Source organism: Ailuropoda melanoleuca, chromosome 6 (assembly GCF_002007445.2).
Source record: "Ailuropoda melanoleuca isolate Jingjing chromosome 6, ASM200744v2, whole genome shotgun sequence".
Taxonomy (NCBI): Eukaryota; Metazoa; Chordata; class Mammalia; order Carnivora; family Ursidae; genus Ailuropoda; species Ailuropoda melanoleuca.
The window spans coordinates 64,969,934-64,983,748 of record NC_048223.1 but is presented as its reverse complement, the minus strand read 5'-3'; positions in this window follow the sequence as shown (position 1 = coordinate 64,983,748).

Below are 13,815 nucleotides of genomic sequence, written 5' to 3'. Positions count from 1 at the left end.
GTGAGGTGGGGAAATACCTACATTTCAAACCCTGAGCCAGGTTGACTTGAAATATCTATGAACCCATACCTTGAGTTGCATTTTGGTTTGTTTTTGCATGATGAATGCAATTATCTATAAGCTTGGCTCAGTCCGGTTACATTTCTGGAGGAAAGTTGAGCCTACCTGAAAGCGGACGCTAGAAACTCACCCATCTTGACCTCTCCCCTTAATTGGTTTCTGAGAATTTTCCTTCTCCAGGATTCACCGCCTCATCAAATCTGGCAACAGGAGACAAGAATAAACAATTCAGAATACAAATCAGAACAAACGATTGATATGAGGCGTGGCTCATTTTTTCTTTATTTTAAAGCTTTTTTTCTTTTCTTTTTTGCATCAGAACGTGCTTTTGTTTTAGCCACTCGTGTATTTCCTGAAGGCATACGTGTGAGCCTCGATGGACACTTCAATCCCAGGATGAGCTGCATAAGCACTAGGCGTCCATCCACATCCCGAGACTTCCTCATAGAGTGTGTGGGACGAGCACGCTCCCATGTGCGAAGCTCTCACGACACGGACTTGGAGCTTAGGGCAAGCGAGCCCTCAAGTTAGGAGTACTGTTATTAAGTACTCCTCTCTTCCATGACTTTATCACACCACAATTGTCATGATCCCAGGTTCTGCTGATAGATGTCCATCTAGCTTGTCATCTCTCTAAGTTTTTCTTTTCTGCACCTACAATTAAGAAAAGACAGTGGCTTTCTTCCAAAGCCAGTAGTTTTCTGTTGGCAGTACTGTGGTGTGAATGCTGCATCTGAAATATGTAAGATTCCTTTCACGATTTTTCTGAGTCATTTATAACTCCTTTGGCGTGCTGTGTTTCTTAGTGAATTAGTTAGGTGCTTGATTCTTATGAAGTTCCCACCTTCAAAATGTGGTGACGTATCCGCCCCGAAAGCAGAGCCGAACTCTCCACCGCTTGCCTGCTGCGTCAGCTACGGAACTCTCCCCCAGCGTGTCCAGAAATTGACACCGGGCCAGGTGGAGCTGGACGGGGCAGAGACAATGGGCAAAAGCTTTTGATTACTGTTCTTTGTCACTTCCTCCCCACTGCCCCCCACCATGCCCAGGCCATTCTCATCACTTGAAAAAATACTGGGCTAATTAAGGACCGGAAGCTAGCTTCCTGACAAATATTATCAAGGACTGACGGTCAGCTGCAAGTTGCCAGTTTCTTTCACTTTGGATGAACCTTCCTGCAAGAAGCCAGTCTGCCTTCCTCAAACAAAGCTGCACTCACATGGGACCCTGCGCATTCCGCTGCGTAACAACACACACAGGCTCCGTGTGACTCTAACGGCATTGTCCATTGTCGAGGGATGTGTGGAGCCTGGAGTTTGATGAACACTTCCTTCCGCTGCATAGAGGGCCCTTGGAGGGGCCATGGGTTTGTGAGAAGGGACGTGTTGGTTCTTGGATGTTACTGTCCCGGGATTTGCTTGGTTTTCTTCCTAACTTCACTGACACACTCACCAAACCAGATTATCCTTAATAACAAAAATCCAAATTGCCTTTTAAGATGAAATTGGGGAAAAGTATTGAAAGACACCTTGAATACATAATTCCAATAGGATTTTTTCATTACTTCACCTCAATAGCAATTTTAAACTACAACCCTTTTTGAAATTTAGAAAATAAACATTAGGGGTGCCTGGGTGGCTCAGTCGGTTAAGCACCTGCTTTCGCTCGGATTATGATCCCAGGGTTCTGGGATCGAGCCCCACATCAGGCTCCCTGCTCAGTGGGGAGTCTGCTTCTCTCTCTCCCTCTGCTACTCCCCCTGCTTGTGCTCTCTGTCAAATAAATAAAATATTTTTTAAAAAAGAAAATTAACATTAGAGTTCTGTCTGCAACGATAAAAATGGGAATTAGAGCCAAAGTGTATGTAACATTTTTGCATCAGAATGAATGGGATAAGAGAAATTTGCCGGAAGGAGGTGGCTTGTTTTGGTATGGACCGCCCTAGCAATTCCATAGCGCCCCCTCCCACCCTCCTCTGTGTCGGAATTTTCCTTGTTCCTCCTCCACGGCGAAGAGCTGTGATGCGTGGGTCAGAAATCTTATCCATGTCTCGGATTGCACGGGGATGCGCTGAAAAAGTGAATAAACTGGGAGACAGAGCTTCAGGTCTCCTGTGGCCACTGGCTGGCTCACTGCGTCCCTGGACCATTTCCTCCACAGCTTTTGCATCAAAGTCCAGCTCTGGGTCTGACGCATAGGAAGGGCTCACAAACTCCTTGAATTTATATATCTTACTCACCCGACTGCCTAAACCAGGAATCTGGGGGTGTCCTGGACTTCTTGCAGTCTCTCTCAACCCAATTCTAGCCAGGCACTAAATCCTGCCATGAGACTCAATCCTGCTTCCCCTTTCCACTCCCGCCCTAGGTCAGGTCTGTCCTTACCGCCCACAGGGCAGTTGTAAGAAATGGTTTCCCAGCTGCTTTTCTGCCCTCCAGTCCCCATCCCCCAACCCCTCCTCCTTTTGTCTTTCTGGACAAAACTGATCGTATCTCACCCTTCCCGAGAGTAGAAGTGTTAACCTCCTCTTGCCTATGGGATGATGTGTTTAACATAATGTAAAACTGGGAAGCAGCTTCATAGTTCTTACTCTGGGGTCTTCTAAGCGTTCCAGGCATGTGAACGCACTTAATCCTTGCAACAGCTTTCCATGGGGATGACTGTTATGATCTTCAGTGTAAGAGGGGAGAGCTGAGGCATAGCGAGGTTAAATCGCTTACTTGCAGTTAACCGGCTAATATGTGATGAAACAGAACATTCAAGTTTTTACAGAGCCCTGCTTCGTCTCGTTTTGTGAAAACCCGAGTACAGTTGAGACACAAGTTGCATTAGTCTGCATGCTGCGCTGTGCTCACCGCGAGGCTGACCAGCGTCTGTCACCACACAGCGTTAGCACAATGCCGCTGACGCTGTTCCCTACGCTGGCCTGTCATCCATGTGAGTCTTTCATTCCACAGCTGGGAGCCTATCTCTCCCCCTCCCCTTTGCCCATTGTGCCCATCCCCCCCGACCCCTCAAGTCTCAGTTCCATCTGGCCGCCTCTGCCTTGTCCCTTTCCTCCAACGACGCAAGCTGCAGGCCTCTCTCCCCCTCCCCATAGCCACTCCTCGTCCTCCCCAAGCTTTTGCTCCTCTCATAGCTCTGCCTCAAAGCCCTTCCCCACTGACTCCATGGAAGGTTCCCACCTCTCCTTTCGGACTTGGCCCTGGCATGTGTCCTCCATCAGTCAAGTCTTTCCACCGCATGCCCCCCTCTGTGTTGCCCACCCTCCAAATGTCTGAGGGGCTGCTCGATGTTAGGAATGAGACAGACAACAGGAGCTAAGTCTAGGGGTGGTCTTCAGGATCTTATGATTATTTGGGGGAAAGAGGCTAAAAGCCCTGGAGCAGCACGGAATGCGCCCTCCAGGAAAGTGAGCACAGGGCGCTCTGAGGGGACGTATGTGTGTTGAGGCATCTGGGGTGTGGGAAAGTATTCGTAGAGGTAACGCTGCAACTAGGAACTGAGGGGCGAAAGGGAATTCAGAGTTGGGAATTAGGGAAAGGCAAAGTTTTTAGACAGAAGGAAGAGCATTTACAAGCTCGGAGCTGAGACAGCATGTAGCAGGTGTGGGAACATGCGTGTGTGGAACCCACTCATCTCGCCCACTGGCTGAGCTCCCGGAGGACAGCCAGTCTCCTCGGTGGCCTCCAGGATGTCTCAGCAGAATTAAACCAGAACCCAAACACTGTCATCTCTGGGCCTCTCTCCCCCGTCTCTTCACCATGAAGGCCATGAGAGGAGGCGGCTGTCGTTCTTGGATTTTCTGAGAGTCTGTGAACCAAGAAGCCACAGAAGCCAAGTAGGAGGGTCTCAGTCTGTGAATCGCTGAGAGCCCTGGCCAGCCAGAGGCGAGGCTGAGGCTCAGCTTTTCACCTGTTAGCAAAAAAACGACAATGTGGGGGTAGGAGTGAAGATAGTGGAAACAAACTTAGCCTCTACGTGCTTTCTCTCCTATGCAAGCCTCTTGCGCCATCGTTGGTCTGGGTGTGCGATCGTTTGCAGGGCTGGTGTGAAGGCCTCTTAAGAATGCAGGGTCCCTGAGAGACCAGAGAGAATGAATATACAAGGATCCGACAATCTATAAAAATAGGACTCTGACCTACAACCTGCTACAACCAGCCCAGAACGCCAACCTGCTACCCCTGGAACCAGTCCAGGCAGCCAGCCCATAACCCCTGTGGCAGACAGCCCCACACGGCCAGGACTCTGCCACGGACAGTTTGCCTAGTGTCTGCATCCATTGCTAATGCAGGACCAAAGGGAGAAAGCCAGCATGCATCCCTAACCCGTCACATAGGATCCCCCACTTCTACTTGGCCTGCGTATAGCTTCCCCATGCCTCCAGTCTCCAGTCAGGGCACACTTGAAGCCTTCTTTTTTATCCAGTATAAAATGTTCCCAGTCTTCTGCCTATCCTTGAGTCTCTGCCCAAGGTGAGTGACGGTGACCGACTTCCTTGCTAGGGCAACCTCCGAATAAAAAGCCTTTGTTTGTTCTCATTTGGATGGTTTTCATTCATTTCCTCAGACTGAAAGATGTTCCTTTAAGCTCTGGGTATTCTGTTTCTTTTCTTCGCTGTTGGATCCATTTCCCTTTTCTTAGAATACTGGAGAATGTTTTCATCATCTGCAAACATTGACCAAGATTAGGCATGTTTGTGTAGGAAATGGCCCTGTTTTGTATGAGATCAGAGATAGCATGGGATTCCCATTCTGTCATTGTGCTGTGACTGTCAGCACGTCCTTTGGCCTTCTCATAGATCCACCTCCTTACCTATAAAATGGGATTAAGAAATGATTACCTGAATGAAGCCTGGGACCACACCCATGGTCCTCAAAGTTTGCATCTAGTGGTACAACTCTCAGCACTTTCTCCCTAACCCCAGTCAAATAAAAACAAATCTGGAGTAAGGTATGGAGAAATTTTATCTGAGAAGACTATTGCAATAGGAGAATGGGACTATTGCAACAGGGAGAACATTCTCAACAGAAGGTCTGCAAGAGTCTCAAAAGTTTCTGCAGACTGGTGTGGTCCGGAAAGGCTGTTCTGTATTCTGATCTGGGGGTCAGAGTTCAGGGGCCTGTGGGAAGGGGAGAAGCTTGACTAAAGTTTGGTCAAGTCCCATTAGCCAGTATTTTATCCAGATTCGTTGGTGGGGACAAACAATTCAGCTAATCATTTTATGAGACAAGGAAGGGGAAGATGGAGAGTCTGTGTCTGGTCTTGTCTTAGGTAAACAGAGAGGCATCCATGGGTCTTATCTAAGTCACGTGAACTGTGGATCTTTGCAGAAAGCCATTTTGAAGCACGAAAGTGTAGGGGGATTTCTTGACTACTGTTTTCTAAGAACACAGGGCTCAGGTAATGTTCAACGTTATCATCTGCTGATGTGTGAATGGATAAATGACACATGGTAAATGCATTTAATAGAATATTATTCAGTCTTAAAAAGGAAGGAAACTCTGACGTGCTACAACACCCATGAATCTTGAGGACTTTGTGCTAAGTAAAATAAGCCAGTGCCCAAAGACAAATGCTGCATGATTCCAGTTACACGAGGCCTCTAGAGTCATCAAAATCATAGAAACAGAAAGCACAGTGGTTACTGGAGGGTGGGAAGAGAGGAGAGTGGGGAGTTATTTGTGAATGGGCATAAAGTTTCAATTTTGCAAGACAGAAAGAGTTCTGGAGATTGATCGTACAATGTGAGTGCACTTAACACTACTGAACTGTGCACCTAAAATTGATTAAGATGGTAGATTTAATGTTGTGTTTTATACAATCAAAAATTCCTTAAAAATGCAGAATTGTCAGTCCCTTCTTTTTTTTTTTTAATATTTTATTTATTTATTTATTTGAGAGAGAGAGAGAGAGAGCAGGAGGAAAGAGAGAGAGCATGAGCAAGGAGAAGGAGCACAGGACAAGGGAGAAACTGATTCCCAGGACCCTGGGATCAGGACCTGAGTTGAAGGCAGACGCTTCACTGACTGAGCTGCCCAGGTGCCCGATGTCAGTCCCTTCTTTTGTTCAAGATGAACAAGTGTCCTTTATCACTGAACAATTCAAAGGTGGTCTTTAATCTCCTGAGTGGAAAAATCATCTAAACTCTCATTGGTGTTGTTGCTGCAAAATCAGTCAAATCATCTACTGAGAGATTGTGGATAAAATCAGCTGATTTAGGGGCGCCTGGGTGGCACAGCGGTTAAGCGTCTGCCTTCGGCTCAGGGCGTGATCCCGGTGTTAGGGATCGAGCCCCACATCAGGCTCCTCCGCTATGAGCCTGCTTCTTCCTCTCCCACTCCCCCTGCTTCTGTTCCCTCTCTCGCTGGCTGTCTCTGTCTCTGTCAAATAAATAAATAAAATCTTAAAAAAAAAAAAAGATCAGCTGATTTAGAATCCTACTGATCAGGCACTTTAAGAGAAGGATGACTAGAGTGAAATAGAGAAATATTAATATAAATAGTTATTTTAGGTAAAGAGCCAGGAGTCGCACCCTAGGGCTGTCTATTCCAGTAGATTCCAAGAGGCAGGTGGTAACCCAGCACTGCTCATTGAATTTGTTGAAGCTAAGATGTCAGTGCTCCTGGAAATGCTGTCCACGGTCTTGGTTGCCTTGTATATAAAGACACACATGACTGAGCATTTTACCAGACTTCTCTGGTAGCCTAGACAGTGCCTTTTCCAGAAAGAGATCTGGCCTGTGCTTGGGCTGCTGCGGGGAGGAGTCTTTCGAGGTCTATCGAGGCTTTGGATTGCAGTACTTCCTCAGATGCCGGGGGAAAAAGCCAACAGCAAGGCAACCTAAAGTCTCCAGGAGGATCTGGTCAGTCATATTTTAGTTCTTGGTGATGCCAAGGCAAGAGAGAGGGAGAACAATTGGAAATGTTAGTTTGGATGATTGTAGACAGATACTGAAGGAAAACAAAAGAAGCGAAAATTTAACAAGGTTTGACAATGTGTGCAAGGTGATAGGATCTGGTTCAGCTTACAGGAGTTCACATCCATCAGTTACCTGCAATTTACAGAGAGGCTCAGACTAGCTCAGAAACAATGAGCAGGGTCAGAATCCGATAACCCACAGGTTGTGCTACTGTTTTCCACCGAAACACAAAAATTCTCTCTAGAGTTCTCCCTCTTTTGGTCAAAGATAATCACAAAGAAAGATCATTCTTGATCATAAAATAAAGCTAGTCTCATTAGATATGACCTGATTATTTACAGAGGTGCAGCAAGAATGATGATTTAATGGACAGGTCTTTTCAAGTTTGCTTTGCTGGAAATTTTCATAAGAAATCTCAGAATGGACTTTGAAAAGCTTCTTGAGTCTCAAAAGCCAAGCCAAGAACTCACCATCAGATTTCACCTGTATGATGCAGAGATCTGGGTGAATTCCTTTCTTCTCAAGGTCCTCAAATAGCCCATATCTGAGCTTGCCAGGAAAAGAACATTTTACTCCTCTGTAAGTCTGCAAACGCTGTAAGCCAGATACCATGGGCTGGTTTTTGCAAGATGGCTTCGTAAAGCATTGGCTCTAAAAACTCAACCTTACTTCCTTTTTTTTTTTTTTTAAAGATTTTTATTTATTTATTCGACACAGAGAGAGACAGCCAGCGAAAGAGGGAACACAGGCAGGGGGAGTGGAAGAGGAAGAAGCAGGCTCCCAGAAGAGGAACCCGATGTGGGGCTCGATCCCAGGACTCTGGGATCGCGCCCTGAGTCGAAGGCAGATGCCTAATGACTGAGCCACCCAGGCGCCCCTCAACCTTACTTCCTTAAAACTAACTGGCCACACCTAATTCCTTCTCAAATATAACATTCTGGACAAAGCCTTTGTTGTACAACCAATGTTTTCTGTTATATCCTATTAATAAAGAGGTCAGATTCTTACTAAACCTATGCAAATAGTTATATCACCATGAAAATAAGAATACTCAAAAAGAGTTTCCAAATTCTGGAGGAATCAGACAAAGAGAAAAAGATAATGCTTCATTAGAAATGTTTCATTTAGAATGTTTCATTTCTATTTTTTCAAAAGCATAACCTTCAAAATTATAGAAAAGAAAAAGGAGTTCCTTACATCCAGAAAACAGAATATTAAAGTATTAGTAAAATTTCAAAAAAACCCACAAAAACCCCACAAAACTCAAATCATCCCTCAACAGCTTACTCAGTTCTGTGTAAGTTTTGTTCTGCTCTATCTTGCTCATGAATCCATTAATTTCCTTGTTAGTGCTGGAAATCCCAACTCAGTCCAGTGGTATCATCTCAAAATTGTTTAAGCAATGACATTAGAAGCCTGTGCTTAGGGGTCCTTGGCTGAGCCCTTCCCTTGTGGCTCTGAGACCATCCTTTGTCAGAGTCAAAGCTCTCTGCCAGTAGCTGATTTGCAAACGGTTAAGGGAAGCATCAGAATAAAATGAACTATCTGTAGGTCACAAAAGACTTAAAATGGTTGTGGTTTGCTTATTAGGATAATTTTCAGAAGTGAAATGATAAGAGTTCATTAAAACTCTGATAAGAGTTCATTAAAAAAATAATGGAATTGGCAAGGAAATTTGTTTGTTCCTGTGGCAGGCAAAACAAAATAAGATCAATCTAAAATCGAAGTGACAGAAGATTAAAAAATAAAAGGAGGTGTGGGGCACCTTGGTGGCTCCATCAGTTAAGCATCCAACTCTTGATTTCGGCTCAGGTCATGATCTCAGGGTCTTGAGAACGAGCCCTGCATTGGGCTCTGTGCTGGGCACGGAGCCTGCTTAAGATTCTCTCTCTCCCTCTGCCCCTCCCTGCTCTCTAAATGAATGAATGAATGAATAAATAAATAAAATAAATAGAGATAACATGATTGTAAAGAACTTTGGCTATTTCCTGAAGTAGGAAGATTTCATTCGCTTAGCAGAGACAAAATAAAAGTTTAGTTTTGCATCAGTATAATATTTAATACTAAAGTTCTTTTAAAGAGAAACTTATAAATAAAGCCCATCAGACTTCAGCCAACATTGACCATGACAAATAAAATTCCCTTTCTATGAAACTTCTGCAACTTTCTGTTTCCATTCAGATTTTGTCCTTCACGTTCTTCTTTCTCATTCTTAAACACCCAGTCATTACTTTAGGGCAAATCTACTCTCCTTTCCCTTAACAAGTGTGCATCCTGGATACCTTGCATTACTTCTTTCTGCAATTGTTTCTCCCAGAGTCTCATTCAAGACTACTTTTTTTTTTTTTTTTTTTTTTTGAGAGAGAGAGAGAGAAGGAGAGATATGTCATCTTCTGAGCTGTGGACTCAAGTTTGGACAAAGGGCTGAGGAGAACCAAGTGGCCCTCTGGGTGTCTCCAAAGCCCATCTAAGTGTCTTTAATATTCCCTCTGTGTCCAGTTAGTTTTTTCAGCCTTGGGTGATTTCTCTTGGGGTACTTGAGTCCCTTGAGAACACTGACAAGGGGAGGGCCACCTCAAGCTCCGGTGACTACAGGAGCCGAGGGGCCAGAGTGGGAAGGTTCTGGCAGGGTAGATCCAGGGGTGGAGGAGGGAAGGATTTTTGAAGGGGAACAGATCAAACAATTCAACTTAAAAGAAGGTCGGACGTAGTAAAAAGGAGGAAGAAGGAGCCATGAGGGGCAGGGAATGATAGGAAGGAAAATTTTAGGTGAGGGGCAGACCGAGGAGTTGTCTCGTTTCCTCAAGAGGTCACTGAGGCTCCAAGTGGTGTTTAGGACAATTTGGCCATTACCAAAGACACTGACCTGAATGAATGCCATCGTGGCAAAGCATCCAAAGACAGGGAGAAGAGGAGGAGTGCCAGAGAGAGAAGTGTTGTTCTGGGTCAAATTGTGTCCCCTCCAAAGACATGTTGATGTCCTAACCCTGGTACCTGTGACTGTGGCCTTATGTGGAAACAGGGTGTTTGCAGGGGTAAGCAAGTTAAGATGAGGTCATTGGGGTGGGCTGTAATCCAGTATGACTGGTGTCCTTATAAGAAGAGAAGGTAGAGACTCACAGGGAGAAGGTGACTGTGGGGTGACAGAAGCAGAGATTGAAGTGTTGTAGCTACAAGCCAGGAAATGCCAAGGATCGCTGGCAGTGCCCCCGCCCCGCAGCCAGGGTGGGGCAAGGAGGGCTCTTCCCTTACTGCCTCCAGAGGAGGACAGGCCCCAACCCCCGCTGGCCCCGGGTAGCATCTAGATCTGTGAGACAACAAAATTCTATTGTTTTTAGCCCCCTAGTTCTGGTATTTTATCAAGACAGCCCAGGGAACCTAATATAGCTAGTAACCCATGGGATTAAAAGATTAATTCAGACATAAGACCTTAAAGAAGACAGAAAAGATACTTGTCTTAGTCCTCTAATGCTCCTTGCCCAGTCCCAATCCCCCTTTGTTCAGACCTCAGTGGAGGACTGAGGGAACCTCCTTGCAAAATAAACCACTGGAGAAACAAAACAGAAGAAGCTCATAGAAAAGCCAGAGGAAGTTCCTGCCTGAGAGAATCAGTGTAGCTCCTTAAAGTGTTACAACACACAAATGTCCAGAGCACTGGATCCACTCGCCATCGTGGATGCCAAATCCCCGGGACACGAAGAGTCGAGAAGCCAGCATGAATACCGGGATGAAGACGGGACGGATCCGAGGGAGGGTCAGCACTCTGTATAAGACACGGCACCAGAAAACTGCCACAGAAAAACAAATCCAGATTCAGGTAAGGAGAGACTTCATATGAAAAGACTATTGTAGGTGGTTGACAGGGTCTGGGGCTGGGGGAAGGGCAAGGGGAGAGTTGCTGTTTAAGGGGTATGGAGTTTCAGTTTTGCAAGATGAGAAAGTTCTGGACCTCTGTGGCCCAACACTGTAAATATAGTTAACATTGCTGAATGGCAAACTTAAGCATAATTAAAATGAGGCACACCTGGGGGGCTCAGTCAGTTAAGCATCCACCTTCTGCTCAGGTCATGATCCCAGGGTCCCAGGACCTAGTCCCGCATCGGGCTCCTTGCTCCTCGGGGAGTCTGCTTCTCCCTCTGCCTGCTTGTGCTCTCTCTCTCTGACAAATAAATAAATAAAATATTTTAAAAAATGACTAAGATGGTAAAGTTTATGATATGCATATTTTACCACAATTTAAAAAAATATTCAAAAGAAGAGAAGAGACATAGTATGGGGAGGGGCCCTGCTGCAGTTCAGAAAATACTCTGATCACAAGACCTACAAGCACCTCACAGGTCAGGCAGAAAACGGCTTTCTCTGTTATAAAGAAGAGTAAACGAAGCTAAAAGGACACGATTAGGTGAGAGGGTGTATGATTAGACAATTGATCAGAGAATGTCTGTTGTCAGCTTATTTTTGGAAAATTCACTAAGGAAGGGCTGTTCTGTATTCTGATGCAGGTGGGTCAAAGTTCAGGGGATTGTCTGGAGAGAGAAAGAAGCCTGAGTAGAATTTGGCCAAGACATGTTAGCGATATTTTGTTCAGACTGGTGAGTGGGGACAAAGGGTTCAGCTGACCCTTTATGAGGCACAGCGGGAATGTAGAGGGGCTGGCCTTGCTGTCGGTGAACAAGGGAGTTATCCACCAGTCTCATCCAAGTCGTTTGAAGACGGGTGGTTCTTTGCAGTAAACCTTTTCCCGAAACATGAAGTGGTGAGGAGTTTGTACTTTCCAGGAGCACAGGATTCAGGTAGAGCTCAACATCGCCACATCCCTGCACCTGCTCTCCCTCCCTCCCCCCACACAAGTTTCCAAGCGGTGAGCTCTTGAAGGAATGCTCCACAAAAGCTGGCTACCCCCGTCCTCACTCTCACTCATAAGCTACAGTTTGCATGTTCCTGGAGCCGTGCTGAGGACGTGGCCTGCCTTATGTCACTTGTCTCTCAAAACAACCTGATTACCTGAGCGGAGTCTTCGATGGTCATTTTACAGATGAAGAAACCGAGGCACCAGAAGAATACATAACATTACTAATGTCACACCGCTAATATCACATAATTAATATATTTGTTTCCTAGGGCTGCAGGACAAGTGACCACAAGCTTGATGGCTTGACACAAGAGAAATGTATCGTCTCCGTTTTGGAAGCCGGAAGTCCAAGATTCAGGTGTCCACAAGGCCCTGCTTTCTCTGAAGTCACTCAGGGGGGATTCTTCCTTGTGTTGTCATCACTGCAGTGGCTGCCAGCAGTCCTCAGTGTTCCTGGCTTGCAGACATACCATTCTGGTCTCTGTTTCCTTTGTCACATGGTGTCCTCACTGTGTGCCTCTCTGGATCCGAGCTGCCCTCTCTTCTAAGGACACCAGTCACTGGATCAGGGCCCAGTGTTACCAATCCTAATCCAGTAAGAGCTCATCTTAAATTGATTATATGAGGTCTTATTTCCAAATAAGGCCACAGTCACAGGCACTGGGAGTTAGAACTTGAACATTATCTTTTTGAGGGACACGATTCAACCCACAGCAGTTGGTAAGTGGTGGAGCTAGGGCTCGGGACCCTCCCCAGTCATCCCAAGAGTGGGATCTTCATGCCCCAGGCACCGGTAAAAGTGACCCTTGAGGAGTGTTAAGACTATATCAGAATGTCTAATTTTAAATTTCATCTTTTCAAAATTTCCATGTGTGTTTTAAAATGTACATCATGTATTTACCATAGTACATGAGTCTGTTCTATAAAGATACTTATATTCAGTGGGTGCTCAAGAATTGTAACTGAGCAGTGTATGAAAAAAAAATTAAGGCCCTCTACCTACTCCAGTCCTTCTTACCCATCTATCAAACTGGTGGTCACTGGTGTATTACTTTTTCTTTTTCACAGCAAAATAGCACTCCACTATTTGTAGTGAGGTGTTTTGATTTCTCCCCACTCCCAGGATTTGGTTGAAAAGGGTTTGGTTTGGAAAAAGGATAGTTACCAGATCTGAGCCAAGGTGACAGGTAGCCAGAACCTTAAGAATGAGGCAATCTGACAAGACTTTTTCCCTTCAATGTGTATCCTTATGTATTTCAATAACTTTGCCTAATGATCAGTTTCCTTTTAACAGCTCAGACAGACAGGCAGAGCCAGTGTTTAATATAATTTAGGTCTGAAGGGCTGCTGTTAATGAGCCAAACAATTTAACATCAATTGCTGGGGGCGGGGGAGGTGTATCTTTTTTGGACTTTTTTTGAAATACAGTTTTTCAAAAGGAGAACCACTGCACAGACCCAGTAGCCAGGTTGTGATTCTGCTTCTATTCTTCGGACTTCAGTGCTGCAGTTTCCCTTGTGTGATACTATTCGGAGATCCGCTCCCCTCCCCCTAACATGCACATAACACACACACACACACACACACACACACTGCCAGGAATTGTTTGGGGTTCCTGAAGGGGGAGAGAGTGATATGCTCACAGGTAAATAAATCTCAAAATGCTAATGTGCATTTGAATATCCATTTGTTTATCTATTTTAAAAACAGGGGGAAGTCAAGGTAAACCAGGCAAAATGTATAAATTTGAAAAGATATTCAGATATCCATGGAAAAGAATTGCTCAGAAGAACAAAGGATAGTATAACATTAAATAAGTCACGGTGTTCTCCCAGAGAGTTAAACTGTATTCTTGTCAGTTATTGTTTAATTCTTAGAACATCTGACATAAGTGTCTATTGATTACTGGGGCGGGGGAGCTGGTCCCCTGCCCACGGGTTGTGGGAGCTCCTGTGTGGGCCTACGTATATTTTTGTTACAC